Source organism: Callospermophilus lateralis, unplaced genomic scaffold (genome assembly GCF_048772815.1).
Source record: "Callospermophilus lateralis isolate mCalLat2 unplaced genomic scaffold, mCalLat2.hap1 Scaffold_148, whole genome shotgun sequence".
In the NCBI taxonomy this organism is placed as follows: Eukaryota; Metazoa; Chordata; class Mammalia; order Rodentia; family Sciuridae; genus Callospermophilus; species Callospermophilus lateralis.
Genome location: NW_027512614.1, coordinates 160516 through 175435, shown reverse-complemented (window position 1 = coordinate 175435; position 14920 = coordinate 160516). Strand labels below are relative to the sequence as shown.

The following is a 14920-nucleotide window of genomic DNA, read 5'->3' as shown; positions in this document are numbered from 1 at the left end:
CTACACCTCGAAGCCTTAGAAAAAGAAGAACAAATCAGCAGCAAATACAGTAGAAGGCAAGAAATAATTAAAATTAGAGCTGAAATCAATGAAATCGAACCAAAAGAAACAATCAAAAAAATTGACAAAACTAAAAGTTAGTTCTTTGAAAAAATAAATAACATTGATAGACCACTAGCCACGCTAACAAAGAGAAGAAGAGACAGAACCCAAATTACTAGCTTACGGGATGAAAAAGGCAATATCACAACAGACAATTCAGAAATACAGAAGATAATTAAAAATTATTTTGAAACCCTATACTCTAATAAAATAGAAGATAGTGAAGGCATCGATAAATTCCTTAGGATATATGAAGTACCTAGATTGAGTCAGGATGACATAAACAACCAAAACAGACCAATATCAAGTGAGGAAATAGAAGAAGCCATCAAAAGACTATCAACCAAGAAAAGCCCAGGACTGGATGGATATACAGCAGAGTTTTACAAGAAGTTTAAAGAAGAACTAATGCTTACCCCGACCCACCCTCAGTGCCCAAAGCTGCTGGTGAGTGGGGGACAGGCACCTGTCCACCCTGTGGCCTGGGTTTTTCCCACTGCCCCATCCCTCCAGTGTCACATCGGAGTAGAGGGGGCTTGACCTCTGCAGGAGAGATGTCCTCCTCTCCTTTGGAGTGGCCTGCTGTCAAATCAAAATAGATTACATGTAAGACTTGAAATTATGAAACTACCAAAAGAAGACATGGGGAAATGCATTAAGATATTGGAATGGGTAAGGATTTTTTGGACAAGACCCAAAAGCACAGGTAACAAAAGCAAAATAGATAAACATTTGCAAACTACACATTGCAAACTTGACAAGGGAATAATATATTGAATATATAAGGAATTTCTAAATTTAGTCAGAAATAAAAAGGCCCCACTAAAAAACATTTAAGACAGATTTTAAATAAACATTTCTCAGAAGACATACAAATGGATAACAAGCATATGAAAAGATGTTCATCACTAATTGTCACACAAATGCAAATAAAAATCACAATGAAATATCACCTCACTCCAGTAAGAAGAATGGCCTTTATGAAAAACACAAAAGATAATGAGTGCCAGCAAGAAGGTGGAGCAAAGGGAACCTTACACTCTATTGGTAAAAATGTAAATTAGTACAGTCATTATGGAAAATAGTATGGATGGCTCCTCAAAAATTAAAAATAACATTATCAAAAGAAAATAAAATGGAAAAAAAAGGAACTACCTTATGATCCAGCAATCTAGTACTAGGTATATATCCAAAGAAAATAAAATCAGTAAGTATAAGAAACACGTGTGTTCCCCTGTTTATTCACAAGAGCCAAGAAGTAGAAATAAACTAAGTGCCCATGAACTAAGGAATGGATAAAACATGGTACATATATGCAAAAAAATGGAAATTATTTAGCCATACACAGAATGAAATTCTGTATTTTGTGACAACATGGATGGAAGTTGAGATCATCATGCTAAATGAAATAAGTCAGGCAGAGAAAGACAAGTTTTGCATAGTATCACTCATATCTGGAATATAAAAAAGTTGGTCTCATGGAAATTGAGAGTAGAAATGGTGGTTACTAATGGCTGAGGAGACTCGGGGGAGGTGTAGCAGTTAGATAGACCCAAGAAGTTCTACTGTGTTAAACTGCACAGTAGGGTGCCTACAGATAACAATGTGTATCACATATCTAAACAAGCTAGACAAAAGGATTTTTGTCTAACAAGAAAAGTACAGGGCTGGGGTTGTGGCTCAGCCACAAAGACATGATAAACATTTCCCAATATAGGTATGTTTAACCTAATCACCCAATATATATGTGTACTGAAATAGCACATGGTATTCCATTAATATTTTGAATTTTTTATTATACATCAGTTAAAAACAAATTTAAAGAGGGGAAAAAAAAGATAAAAATAAGTAAAACTGAGGATAGATGAGGGATACAACTTGTATACAAAAAAAAAGTGGGGAGGCAAAGTGACCAATTACCCTTAGGTAGTAACTTCCATGTAGTTCCTCTTAAATTCAGAGGGATGGTTGACTAGTCCTTTTCTGTGCTAATTCTTTTTAAGAGACTTTAGGGAATATTTGATAGAACTGTTAGTAATATGTACCAACAGTGGTATGGAGAACCTGGAACTCTCCATCCTGGGTTTTAATTCCTGTCAACTTTTCAAAAATCACAGGATAGAAACACAGCAGTCTTGGCATTTTCTATAGGCCAAGTGGTTGATAACTTTAGGAGAACACGGGGCTTGAACTCACAAGGCAAAATAACTAGAAAAAAATAATAGAATTATGAAGAATAAAAAAATCAGTAAAAGAACTGAGTAAAATTATTAGAAAGAACAGCAGGATACATAGTTAGAAAAGTAGGCAAAAGCCTGATCATGGTATTAAAGATCACAGAATTTTTTCTATCATTCATGCTTTGTTTTAGAGGCACTTAATAAAACTGTTTTATAATTCCATATTAATTGCTGAACTACCTCTTACTGGATGATGGACTGCATAGGTAAAGTTATTATTAACCACATTTTACAAATGAGAAAACTAAAGCACAAAGGTAATTTGTCCAAGGTAGTAAATAGCGCTAGTAAATAAATGGTGAAAGTGGAATTTGAAAACATACTCTCAAGTCCATACTTTTACCACTATGCTATGCTGTCACTCAAGCTATTTCAAGAAGGTATTATACATAGCAGTAAAAGGCAAATCTATTCATATCACATATCTAAAAGTTACTAAGTTGTTTGGCTAAATTGTTTTTTAACCTTATTTTCCAAACACACAAAATTAGGATGCTTATCATGAGTATATTGGGACAATAGTGAGAAAATCCCCTAGGAACTAAGGAAAAAAAAACTTTAATCAAATAAAGGTTAAGACAACTATATGAAGGGGTTGGGGTTGTGGCTCAGTGGCAGAGCGCTTGCTTGGCATGTGTGAAGCACTGTGTTCAATTCTAAGCACCACATATAAATAAATAAATAAATAAATAAATAAATAAATAAGATAAAGGCCACTGACAACTTAAAAAAAAAAAAAAACTCTACATGAAGTCCTTTTCGTGCCCTCAGTTTCTGCGCTCTTAAAAAAAAAAAAAAATCATTTTTATTGCCTGAACTTTTTTTTCTAACGATGCCAAGCATCATTAAGACTACTGAGCTAATATATACAAAATACATTCCAAAGAAGAACACATGGTAGGGGCTCAATAAATAACTGAAGTATAATCAACACACATAAAAGTCAAACTCTAGCAGGCTTTTAATGTTGCCTAACTGAAGCATTGGTACCTTTTTGTTTTGTTTTGTTCTTAACAAATAACAAAACAATTTGGCCTGATTCTAATTATATCCTAGTTTTATAGGATATAATTTGGTTTTCAATATTAGATAATATAGAACCTAATGGCTCATGATAAAATACAAAATATACATAAATTAAAAAAAAATATTTGCAATGTTATATACTTCGTATTTCGATGTGTACTAAGGCAGAACAATACACACGGATAAACCCAATGTGGCAATAATATTTTATAAGAAGCACTTGCAGTAAATAAAACTTATCTGATACAGTTTTATAGTGACAGAAATAAAAATCAAATGTCAGGCACTTACCTATGGTATTATCTGGTCCTTTTGATTTGGTATATGACAAAAATGCTGCAAGAAAAAAGATAGATGACAGTAGTTCTGCTCTTCCTACGACACCAGTTACCTAAAAAGGGAAAGAGTTGGGTTTGTATTAATGAAATATATCTTGAAAATTTACTGTATATAATAGTAACAAACATTTAAGCTGGAAACTAAAGTCCCATAACACTTCAAAAGCATGTTTCTGTTTTGTAAACATTCTTTGAGTGCCCTCAGATGGTGAATTTATGTATTTTCCATATATGGAAATCAGTGACCCTTTTTAACAGTTCTTTTATGATTATTTTAACTTGCTTTGAAATAATTATAGATTCCCAGAAAGTTGTAAAACTAGTATAGAGATGCTGCATATTTTTACTGATAATATCTTACAAATTTAAGGACAACATTCAGAAAAATTCTCTAAAAAAGCTAAGTACTTTTTATATATTTACTTAAAATATGAACATTTTAAAAGTAAAGGTATCATAAACTTAGTAAGCCATATGTCAATAAATCTGCAAAATAAAAGGACAATAAATTTTCAAAAGACCTTTAAAAAAATGTATATAAAACTCTCAAAGCTTTTCCTTTGGAGCATTCTGAACTCACGATAAAATTTTAAAACAAATCTATCCCTTTTGTAAACATATGGAAAAATTATTTGGCTAGATACCATGTGGTTTAAGAAGTTATATGGGAGAGACATGATCTTCCTTTAAAACACAAATTAACTTTTGCTTCGAAGGAAAACTTGTAACAAAGCAACTGAACATAATATTCTTAGCTCTTGCTGGGAGGCAAATGTGGAATTTTAAAGCAACCAAGAAAAATGAAATAATAGCTTGTGTGTTTCTTGGTAGGAAGGGACTGATGGATAATACTGGCAATAGCAGAGATGGCTCATGATTTTGAAACACATGGCAACAGCAATATAAAGCTCCTGAGTATCATCATTTGTTAGGATGCCTGTTCAGCTACTTTGATGTATTCTCAGCCCTTGAATTTGCCTTACTATTTTCTAACCTTTAAAATACAAAATTGACAAGTTGACAAATTGTATTTAAAATCAATATCGATAGAAAACCATTAGCAAAGAAAAAGAACTATACCTCTACATTACTCAAGTTAAGAGATTAGACATATCATATATTCTTGAATGAATAAATGTTATAGCTCCAAAACTATTCTAAATGTAAAAAGTTGATGCAGTTTGCAGATTTTGTACTTGAGGGAGTTAAGACCTATACTAATTTAACAGTCTATAAATACTTGGATTAAAATCCTGATTAATTTTTTTTCTTGAACATGTGCCATAGTCTGGCTGGGCACAAATCACGAGCCACTCACAGCTTTGTAGATTCAAATAGCAATTCTTTATTCCTGATCTCACACCGGCTGTCTACAAACACGCTCTGGGGAAATCCACGTTCTCTGCCCAAATCCACACCACTTGGGCTTCTGTCTCCCATATATATTCTGAATCCCCTGAGAACTCAAGGGGAACTCAGGCAGCAGGATACGCCCTATTCTAAATGGGGAACGCCCTAAACTCGGATTATCCTAAACCCAGGAACACCCTAAACACTGATCCGCCCTGGTCCTTGAGCAAGGTCACCTTACATGCAATGTCGCTGCAAAATGTCCTATTTCCATGAGTCCTTCCACTAAAGAAACATGGGGGTATGCTGGCAAGGAAATTGTCATACCTACTTGGCTAATGGCTCCCAGCAAACATGTGATAGTATAATCATGATATGGGATTTGTAGGATAAAATAATTTTTAAAAATCAATTTACAGTTAAATAAAATCAATTTACAGTTTTACTTACTGCTTCTGTGTGTATTGGGTGCACTGCAAAAAGCAGAGCAGCAATCATGCTACTCTGATTATCCAGAAAAAGTTTGCAGACTTTAAGGAATATCACACTGACCACAGCATGAAAAATCATATTTAAGAGATGATACGACATGAGTTTTAGTTCACTGAATAGATAATTTAAGCGAAATGTCAATACGGTTAAGGGTCGGTAAGACTTGTGGCTTCTTTCCTAAAAGGAAAAACAACCATTAATTATTAAAGTTCTTTGGTCTTTCAGGTTACAAAACCTAATCATTTCTTGTACTATTAAGGATATTCATATTTGGCTGAGAAATTGTAAAACATATAGAAGACGGCTTTATATTCTGTTTTTCTATGTCCTTACTCCAAAAAACAAGGTGAATTCCTCCCTTTCATATATTGATTATCAGACTGTGGATTGTTAAAAACATAAATTTTTTAAAAAGGTAGAACAATGGTGGCATTAGTCATATGGGATTCTTTGTAAAGCCTGCATTTCTATTACCAATGCAAAAGGTTATACAACTGCTTGCCAGATCTTCAAAAGGAAATGTAAGATCAGAATGTTTACCAGTTAAGTTTGAATAATGATAATTCAAAAAGATACTTAAGTTATTTTATGAAAAACTTCCATAATGGATAGATATGAGCATATTAAAGTAAAATTATCCAAATATTATGCAGGGAGTAACATTAACAGCAAAACTGTTTTTTTTTGGGGGGGGGAATAGAAGAATAAAAACTTTTGTGGTGAATTTTTGTTGAAAAGAAATCAAGTAATTAGTTTCTCTATAAGGTAGAAGTTACATTCAACCAAAACCACTTTTTATCAAAAGACAAAATCAAAGTAGATTTAAGAATAAAATACACAGTTCAAAAATATATATTATCTACTTACTTGGTTTTAGTTTTACGTAAAGGATATTTACATTTAGCTTCTTTTATTTTTTTTTAAATTAAAGGTGTTTTTTTTTTCCATTTGTAGATAGACATAATACCTTTATTTTATTTATTTATTTTTATGTGATGCAGAGGATTGAACCCAGTACCTCACATGTGCTAGGCAAGCACTCTACCACTGAGCTTCAACCCTGGGCCCACTTAGCTTCTTTTCTACATCTGATATTCTGTTTTCTCTGTCACAAAGGTATAGACTCAACCTTACTCTTCCTTACTAAGGATTATCAGTAGATACAAAGAACAAACATTCTCTATTTTGAAATTAGGAACATTTTTAACATCGCTGTATTGATGTATTTAACATCATACATATTCTATGATATGCCACCTATTTAGAATATTCTTTGTTGCTTAGTTATTCCAGTACATACTTCAAGCTTAACCTGAGGCATCTAAAATTGTAAGGTACTGTGCTGAATTAACAATTTTACTAGAAAGCAGAAAAAGACAAGAGAAACCTTCTAAGTACCTATAGTGTTAGTATGACAAATATGTAAAACTTATTTGCCACATGAAAGAAATCAGAAAGCAGAAAGATATACATAAATTAAATTGCAGGAGACATAATTGCTTGGTTAGTTCTATTAGATGTACATTATGTTACAGGTAATGATCAACTAAAAGGTTTATAATTGATATAACTAATTATTTAAATAATTCATTAGAAATCTACTAAAGATTCCACTATCACAAATAATAATCTTCTTATTAGACATCAGGTTTTGTGAAAATGCAAAATAGCTAAGGCCACTATGAACAAATCAGGTCATTATTAAATTTAGGTATATTAAAGAAAAACTGAATTACTTTTGATATTTGGTTGACAGCAGAAACAAGCATGAATATAATGAATGAATAAGCTCCCTGTTCCTCAACGTAGAATGGCAAAAAAGTTCTGCAGAGGTTACCATAATAAAAGTTATCTTAATATAAGGTACTTTATTGATCAAATGCCAAAAGAGTATGTGGCTCATTAGCTCAGTGGTTCCAAGCTGTAGCTATACCATAGAACATCCTGGATAACTTACTGAAAAACTACTCAAATCCATACAAAAACAATCACCAAAAGATCACACATGTGTACAAGCAAAAGAAGATAAAAAATACCAATGTATATGTACACATCCAAATCTGAAAAATATCTAAGTAACTACATATAGCCTTGGTAATGATTTTTAAAATATTTTGAACATATTCCAGGATACAATGTTGTGATCCACTGAATTATCAAACGGATCCTACTACATAATCATACAATGGACCCACTAAAGATATAATCCAATCATTAAGAACCATAATGATCTTCCATAGTGATAATCCACAGTGATCCAAAGGTCCCTAATAAGGTAGTAGTTGTATTCATATGGCTCAAGAGATTGCCCTAAGCCCAAAATATGTCTTTAAATGTATCCTGGCAAAAAATTCTTTTTAAGTCTGAACACACACACGTACACAGGCATTACAAGCTATCATTACTTAATATCAATCATTTTAGATATTTGGATGTGCTAATTTCAGGCTTATTGTGAAACCTCATATAACAACTCAATAATCTGTAGAAAAAATTTTCTGTAGTGTCACATTTACCTACAGGATAGGAGAGAATATGTCCATCAAAATAAAGGAATAAATAAAATAAACTATATTATTTTTTAAAATATTTTTTTAGTTGTAGAAACATCTATTTTATTTATTTACTTTTATGTGGTGCTGAGGATCGAACCCAGTGTTTCATACGTACAAAGCAAGCACTCTACCACTGAGCCATATCCCCAGCCCTCAAACTATATTCTTGATTATAAATAAACTGTTATTCTAGTTTGTTCATCATTCTGTTTGAGTATATTAATGAGTTCTTATAGTCTGCCTACTTCTGGGCACTCTGAACAAAATCAAATTTTCAGTTTGCAATGCTGAAAAAATAAAACCACAAAACAGCATCAACACCATGACACGATAGTTTTTTATGAACTCCTTTATCTGGCCAGCTAAACTTCCAGTTCAAAATCTCAACCACAAAATCTCAACTCAAATCATAAAATATACCAGCACAGGTTGGGGAGATGGATACAAATTTTTAAGAGTCTTTGGGGATAAAGGGCAGGGATAGAGGAAAATAAATTCTCTAGAAATAATTTATGACATAATAGGGTCATACTTTCCTCTTAATATCAAAAATATTTTTAAGGAAGGATGGAGGAAAATAAGGTCAGCCTATGTAATAAAAAATTTATTATATGTTTATGACTAAAGTAATGAAGTACCCAGCCCCACCTTTGAGAAGCTTTCAAATTTGGAGAATGAGAAAAGAGGTTACAAATAATGACTAAGAAACAAATAGAGTATTACATATGTTTCAATAACAATTTATTTAAAGTCTAAATGATAGGCATTTTAGATAGATAATTTCATTTATTTTTCTCAAGGTATTTAATAAAACTAATATTAGATCATCTGTAAGATCCCAAGCTGATAAGGGTTTAATCCTGAATAGCCTAACACTGACCTTCATAATAAAGGCAGAGTAAAATATCTTCAGGAAAATGAACACAATTTTAAAGTTCTGAATATAAAATCAAAATATGAGATATGACATAATTTTGTGAAACCGGCAACATATGTACTTATTATTTTTACCCTTATAGTCTAATCTATTTATACTGAAGTTACTATATTTTAAAATGGTTAAATATATCACAATTACAAATCATCTCTTCTGCCTGACTTAACAAGACAGAAAAAAAAGAGACCTACTCAGCCAGAAACAGACTTGTATTTAATGTTCTCCTTAAACATTTGGTTTTCACATACACATATTATATTTTTAAAAAGTAAATGAAGGTATACAGCCAAGAAAAGAATCAAATACCACTGTAATCACATCTTCAACTTCCTGCCCAATTTAATACAAGTACAAATCATGTCTCATATAATAAGTATTTACTTACCTCAGACATAGGAGTTCCCCAGAAATCATTTTGAAATAAAGTTTTTAAAGGTGTAGATGGATGCAGGTCTTTATTATCCAATATTGCTGAAACATCATCAAAAACAAAAGCACAGAAGAGGCTGTTCCAATAGCATGCAGTAACCACACCTACTATTAAGGTTACTTCTTTGAGATTAATATCAGCCATCTTTTCCACAAGAACTTTTGGGCAAAACTGGAAACAACAACAACAGGGAAAATTAAATAAAACAGGCAACACTTTTTATTTTTTAAGTAAGCACAATTTGGTAGATGGATAATATGTAAGGAGTGTTAATAAAGCATGTTAATCCTTCTAGAGAAAAGCTCAACTCAAATGCCTTTCACCTCTAAGAAGCATAAATTGATTATCTCTTTATATTTCTAACCTAGGGCAAAATTAAATGTTTCTTCAAGAGTGCTTTCATACCCCTAGTATAGTTCTTTATCATACCACTTAATCTTTGATCTGTTTCTAGCTAACTGGATAATGAACTCTATCAATTGTCATAGGTCAAAACACCTGGAAAGCAGATATATGTAAGGTAATTATAAACAACTAGCAATGGATCTTCCAGATGTGCCTAATTTTTGTGGGAAAACAAATACTTGAAAAAACAATGAGCAATTGGTTTTTCCAAAGTGTCAATGAAACTTTCAATTTAGTACTTTGTATCTAAAACCCAATCTAAATCAGAGGTACTGCAACCTAGTTTAGTTGGGCAAAAATCTTGTAAAAATACTTGTCCTGAATGTTCTAAGTCAGTTACATGGTAGTTGGTTAACTACAGTCCTACTATTTCTTCCTGTCTTTCCCCAGATTTATTTACTTATATTATCTGCTTGGCCCTTTGGGCATATGAGATTATGACACAGATCTTTATCACTTTTTTCTTTGTCCCATTACAACAAAAGTTTTTAGTCTGGCGAATAGGTTTCACAGATGACAATTTTTTAAAAATTAACATAAAATACAAGAAAAGATTAATAAAAATAAAATGCTTAGAAAGGATTCAACGAAGGAATAGTTTAGAGAAGAAAGAACTATATTAACTGGATGATACCTGGGGAAAAAATCAGCTTCATAATCAAGATAAAGTTGGAAAGTACTCTCAAAAAAACAAACAACAATAGGATTATCTGGCCTGTGATGTGTCATTACCATTAATTTAGTGTTACTTCCTGAAGGAGGCAGAATAATGACACTCCAAATTATTCATGTTCCAATCCTCTGAACCTGTGAACCTTTTAGGTGGCAAAAGAGACTTTACAGGTGTTAAAGTCTCACTTAAGGATTTTAAGTTCAAAAGATCATCCATCTGAGTGGTCCCAATATAATGGCAAGAGTCCTTAACAAGTCAAAGAGGGAGATGGACAAGTCAAAAAACAGAGCTCAGAGTAAATGATTTCTGGTTAGGGGCCATAAACCAATGAACGGTCCAGTTCTAGAAAGTGAAAAAGTCAAAACAAACAAAGAAACAACAAAAAGCCCATATTCTTCATTAGAGCCTGTAAAAGGAGAACAACCCTATTGATACCACAATCTTAGTCTACTGAGACCCATTTTGAATATCTCACCTCCAGAAATACAAAATAATAAAATGAGTTTTAATAATCTCTTACATTTTTTGATAATTTTTTTTACAGCAGCAATAGGAAACAAATACACCATCCACAGAGCCAAACCATCTAAAATTTGAGATATATCTTTGGAGTTCTGGCCAGGTCAGAGGAAGAATATGAAATAAAATCAAAACTTCATTCGGCAGTAAAAGTTCTACCTGTATAGGAAGAGTAGGTGCTGATTTAAAATCAGATGTAAACTTTAAAAGGATACATAAACACAAAGAATGTATAATACATGAGAAGGAATTAAAGGATTTTTGTGATCAGATAGTAAGAACTTAGAATGTACTAGACTTAAAAAAAATGCAAAATCCTCTTTGACAAAGTAGAAGGGAAGTCAGCTGTATCCTTTGGGCAAGTACAGTTTTCAACTAAAAGAGAAATTACATAGGGTTCATCTTGAATCCAGAAGTGCTTAACTATGTTTCAAGGTATGGACTTGTACACCACCACTAATCCACACAAAAAAGTTGATGATGCTTTTGTTTGAAGAATGTGGAGAGATTGAAAAAGCATTTGCCTTATCTCCTGTCCGACCCCACACTCTAATGACAGTGAAGATATTTTTAAAAAGGGCAGGTGTAAATATGTAAAGATAAAGACAACTGCAAAGCAAAGTGGGAAAGAATCCAAAATGAATGTGGGAGAAATTGTAACTTGTTTTTAAACATTCCCCAAGGGAACAGGAGAAAAAGGGAGAGAGGTGGTCCTCTTAGTGTATGTTATGTGCTCAGTTGTGAAGTCAATATAGTCCCTAAGAATCATCTGCAAAATAAAGGTTGAGGTGATGGCAAGAGGTTACAAAGGGGATAGAGGAGAGATGTACATGATTCATTGGAGGCCATACTATAACAATGTAATTGACCACTGCTTTTAGTTGTAGGAATTTGTGTTTGTGTTTTTTAACTAGCATATAAGAACACTTGTAAGTGCATGTAGTTTAAATGGATGACTGATTTAAGATTACTTACAAAACTGAAATGTCGTAAGATCCAACTGTAATTAATAATCACTCATGAGATACATAAAAAAAATTCAAAATACAATTTTTCCAACAACAATATATTGGTGCTAATTTTCTGTCAAAATCTAATAGTATAGTGGGGGGAGATGAATCTATAGGAAAATTTTATATGAATTTGGCAATACTTAACACAAAGGATTAAGTCCTCCCAGTTCATTTTTTTCTTTTTGGAAATTGAGTTATTCTCCCAAATTTCATTATTATACCATCACTAACAATAAGAGTAGTCTACTGTGTTTTATTATTATCTTAAACTTTGAAAAACTCTTCTGGCATGTGCTGTGGGCCATGACTATTCACACTGAACCCTATTAATCTTTCTAGTCTACTCATGCCGAAGGAAGACAAGTAGCTTCTTGTTGAAAACTTATTCCTCTCCCTGAAAACAAGGTAAAACAAAGCCTTTGCTATATACAATAGTATACAAAATTTCTAAAGATCATTTATATTTTTGTTAAGTCAGCAAAAAGGAAGTAACATCTAAGGAACATAAGTTGTTTAGAACACAGAATCTGGTTAGCAATTATAAAAGGCAAGGCTTTCTTGTCAAGTGATTTTGGCTAGATAAAACTATTCATAAAAGCCTAGGAAAAAGAGGCAGGTCCAGGCAAGTGTTCCTGTAACAAGGCTATTTACAAAATTGTCACATAAATATATCTGTTGGCAAAAACTGATGCAGAAAAAGTGATGAAAATTAATGGAGAGTTTTAAGCCTTTTCCTATACTGTCCCTGAGTTAAATTTCCTCATTTACAGTTAGATACACATTACAAAGCATAAGAACCTAGACCACAGAAAAATTAATTACTGCTGTATCCCTGTAGTGCAGTGTACGAACTCAAAAATATTAGGATGAGTTAAAGAATTAAACTTAAGATAAGACTTTGCTCTTAGTTGAATGCCATTGAGATTTACAATCTTAGCTTCATTCATTATTAGGAAATTACTGAATTTCTCTGAACCTATTCTCATTTCTAAAAAAATAAGAATAAAACTTACCATTAGACCAGGCAATATGAATTGTTGAGAACATAAATACTAAGGAGAAAGTGAGGGAAGCAGGATAGAAAAGACCAATACAAACAAATCTAATACATGAGTAAAAAGAAAATAAATGAAAATAAAAGCAAAGTGCTGCTGTAAAAATAACAAATTCCTAATATGAAATATGCAGTAGTAAATACATACATGACATTACATGTGATCGATAAATATTGACTTTGATCTCTGCCAAATTACAAAGATACTTATTTAAGTTTCAAGAATTCAATTCAATTTCTTGAGCAAGAAAGTTAAAAAATGAGAGTAATATTTAATAAAGCAGCAAGTCTAAAGAGCAAGTACACAAATATTGCTCTCCAGAATGTCTGAGGAGGCCTCGGTATGTCATTCCTCTAGCCAGAAAGATCTGTACTTAATTACATTTTTTAAGTCACAGCAGAGAAATAACCTTTCTAAGCTTCAACTTCTTCATTTAAATGAAAAGTGAGAACAATGTAAATATTAATTTTACTGGACTGGTTCAAAGAATAAATGATATATTTGACATAATCTTTCATAAAAGTAAATACATAATAATTCCTACAAATCTGATAAATATTTTAAAAATTTATTTCACAAAATTGGTATGTTTTTATTTTTTCCTGAGCTGTTTTTGTTTTACCCAAACACGCGGTTTAGAGACAGTCTATTATCCACTTTTGAAAGGAATATTTACTGTCATTTATAGCATAAAAATGTGCTTTAAAAAACATGGAAAGGGAAAACATTGGTCGACACAGTTAGAAATGCCACTTAGATTTCATGCCTTCAGCTTCCTAAGAAAAGTTGCCTACTTATTATATTACAGATAGTTGAAAGCAGCAAGATGATCAAAATTTGGACAAGTAAGATTGTTAAACACCTGAGAAGGCACTATCATCCTCAAGAACCAAGCCAAGAGACAGCAGCAGTACTGGTGAATCTTGGGGGCCTTTCTCTTTCCAGCTCCCACAGTGGCCCAAATAAGTACTGCCTTTCCTTTCTAGAACCTTCACTCGTACTACCTTTTCAGTCTTCATTCCGTGAAGCCCCTCAATCCTTGAAGGCAAAGGTACTCTGGGGGGATAAGACCGGTGGAGTCGAGGATGCAGCGTCCTCTGAATTCTTCACTCGCCCTAAACCATGATCGCTGCGCAGCCCCTACTTCAACGCATCACGGCAAATCCCATATTAAATGAAGCTAAAACTTTTCCCACCCGTTTTCTACAGGAGACACTACCCTGAGCGCCCCTTGCACGTGCTTAAAAAGAAGGTGGTGCCTTCCCACCTCTCCAGAACCGGGTCAGGCCCTTCAGCCCCAAGGGTTGGGGCTTCTCTAAACCGGGATTGCAGCCCTCAACTCCTCCCTAGCCACTGACCCACAACCCGACCTCACCTGGGAGCGGATCCACCAGGGCACAGCTTAGGGAAATCTCAAGAAGAGCGGCCCAGCGATTGACGCCATCGAAGACACAGTCATGTTCTATCTCCTTCAGGCCACCGGCGAGGACACACTTCAGCCACCGCGCCTCCCGGTCTTTCCCTCGTCTCCCCAGTACCGTCGCAGCCTTCCGCATTGCACGCCGGGAACTCCCTATCTTCTCCTCTCAGTGACTTCACTTCCCAGCATGCACTGTCGCAAGGTAGACCTGCACTCTGGAAGCTCGAGTCCTCACTCTGGTCAAATTCCTCGTCCTCAACCCGGAGTCCAGGAGCGGGGCGTGAAGACTAAGCGTAAAGCATCATCCACCGTCGTAAAATGTAGGCTCTCCAGGCATCCGGGGCCTTGTTCCGGCCTTGGGTGGG

The 14920-nt window shown here is 33.7% G+C and overlaps 1 long non-coding RNA gene across 1 annotated transcript; it reads right to left on the bottom strand.

Moving 5' to 3' along the window:
* Nucleotides 1–5508: 5508 nt before the first annotated feature.
* On the bottom strand, nt 5509–14593 carry LOC143387690 (uncharacterized). The gene is made up of 3 exons (XR_013089900.1): nt 14511–14593; nt 9426–9641; nt 5509–5725 (listed from the first exon to the last, which is right to left on the bottom strand). It is a non-coding gene; the product is annotated as an uncharacterized LOC143387690 (long non-coding RNA).
* Between the last annotated feature and the right edge of the window lie 327 nt (nt 14594–14920).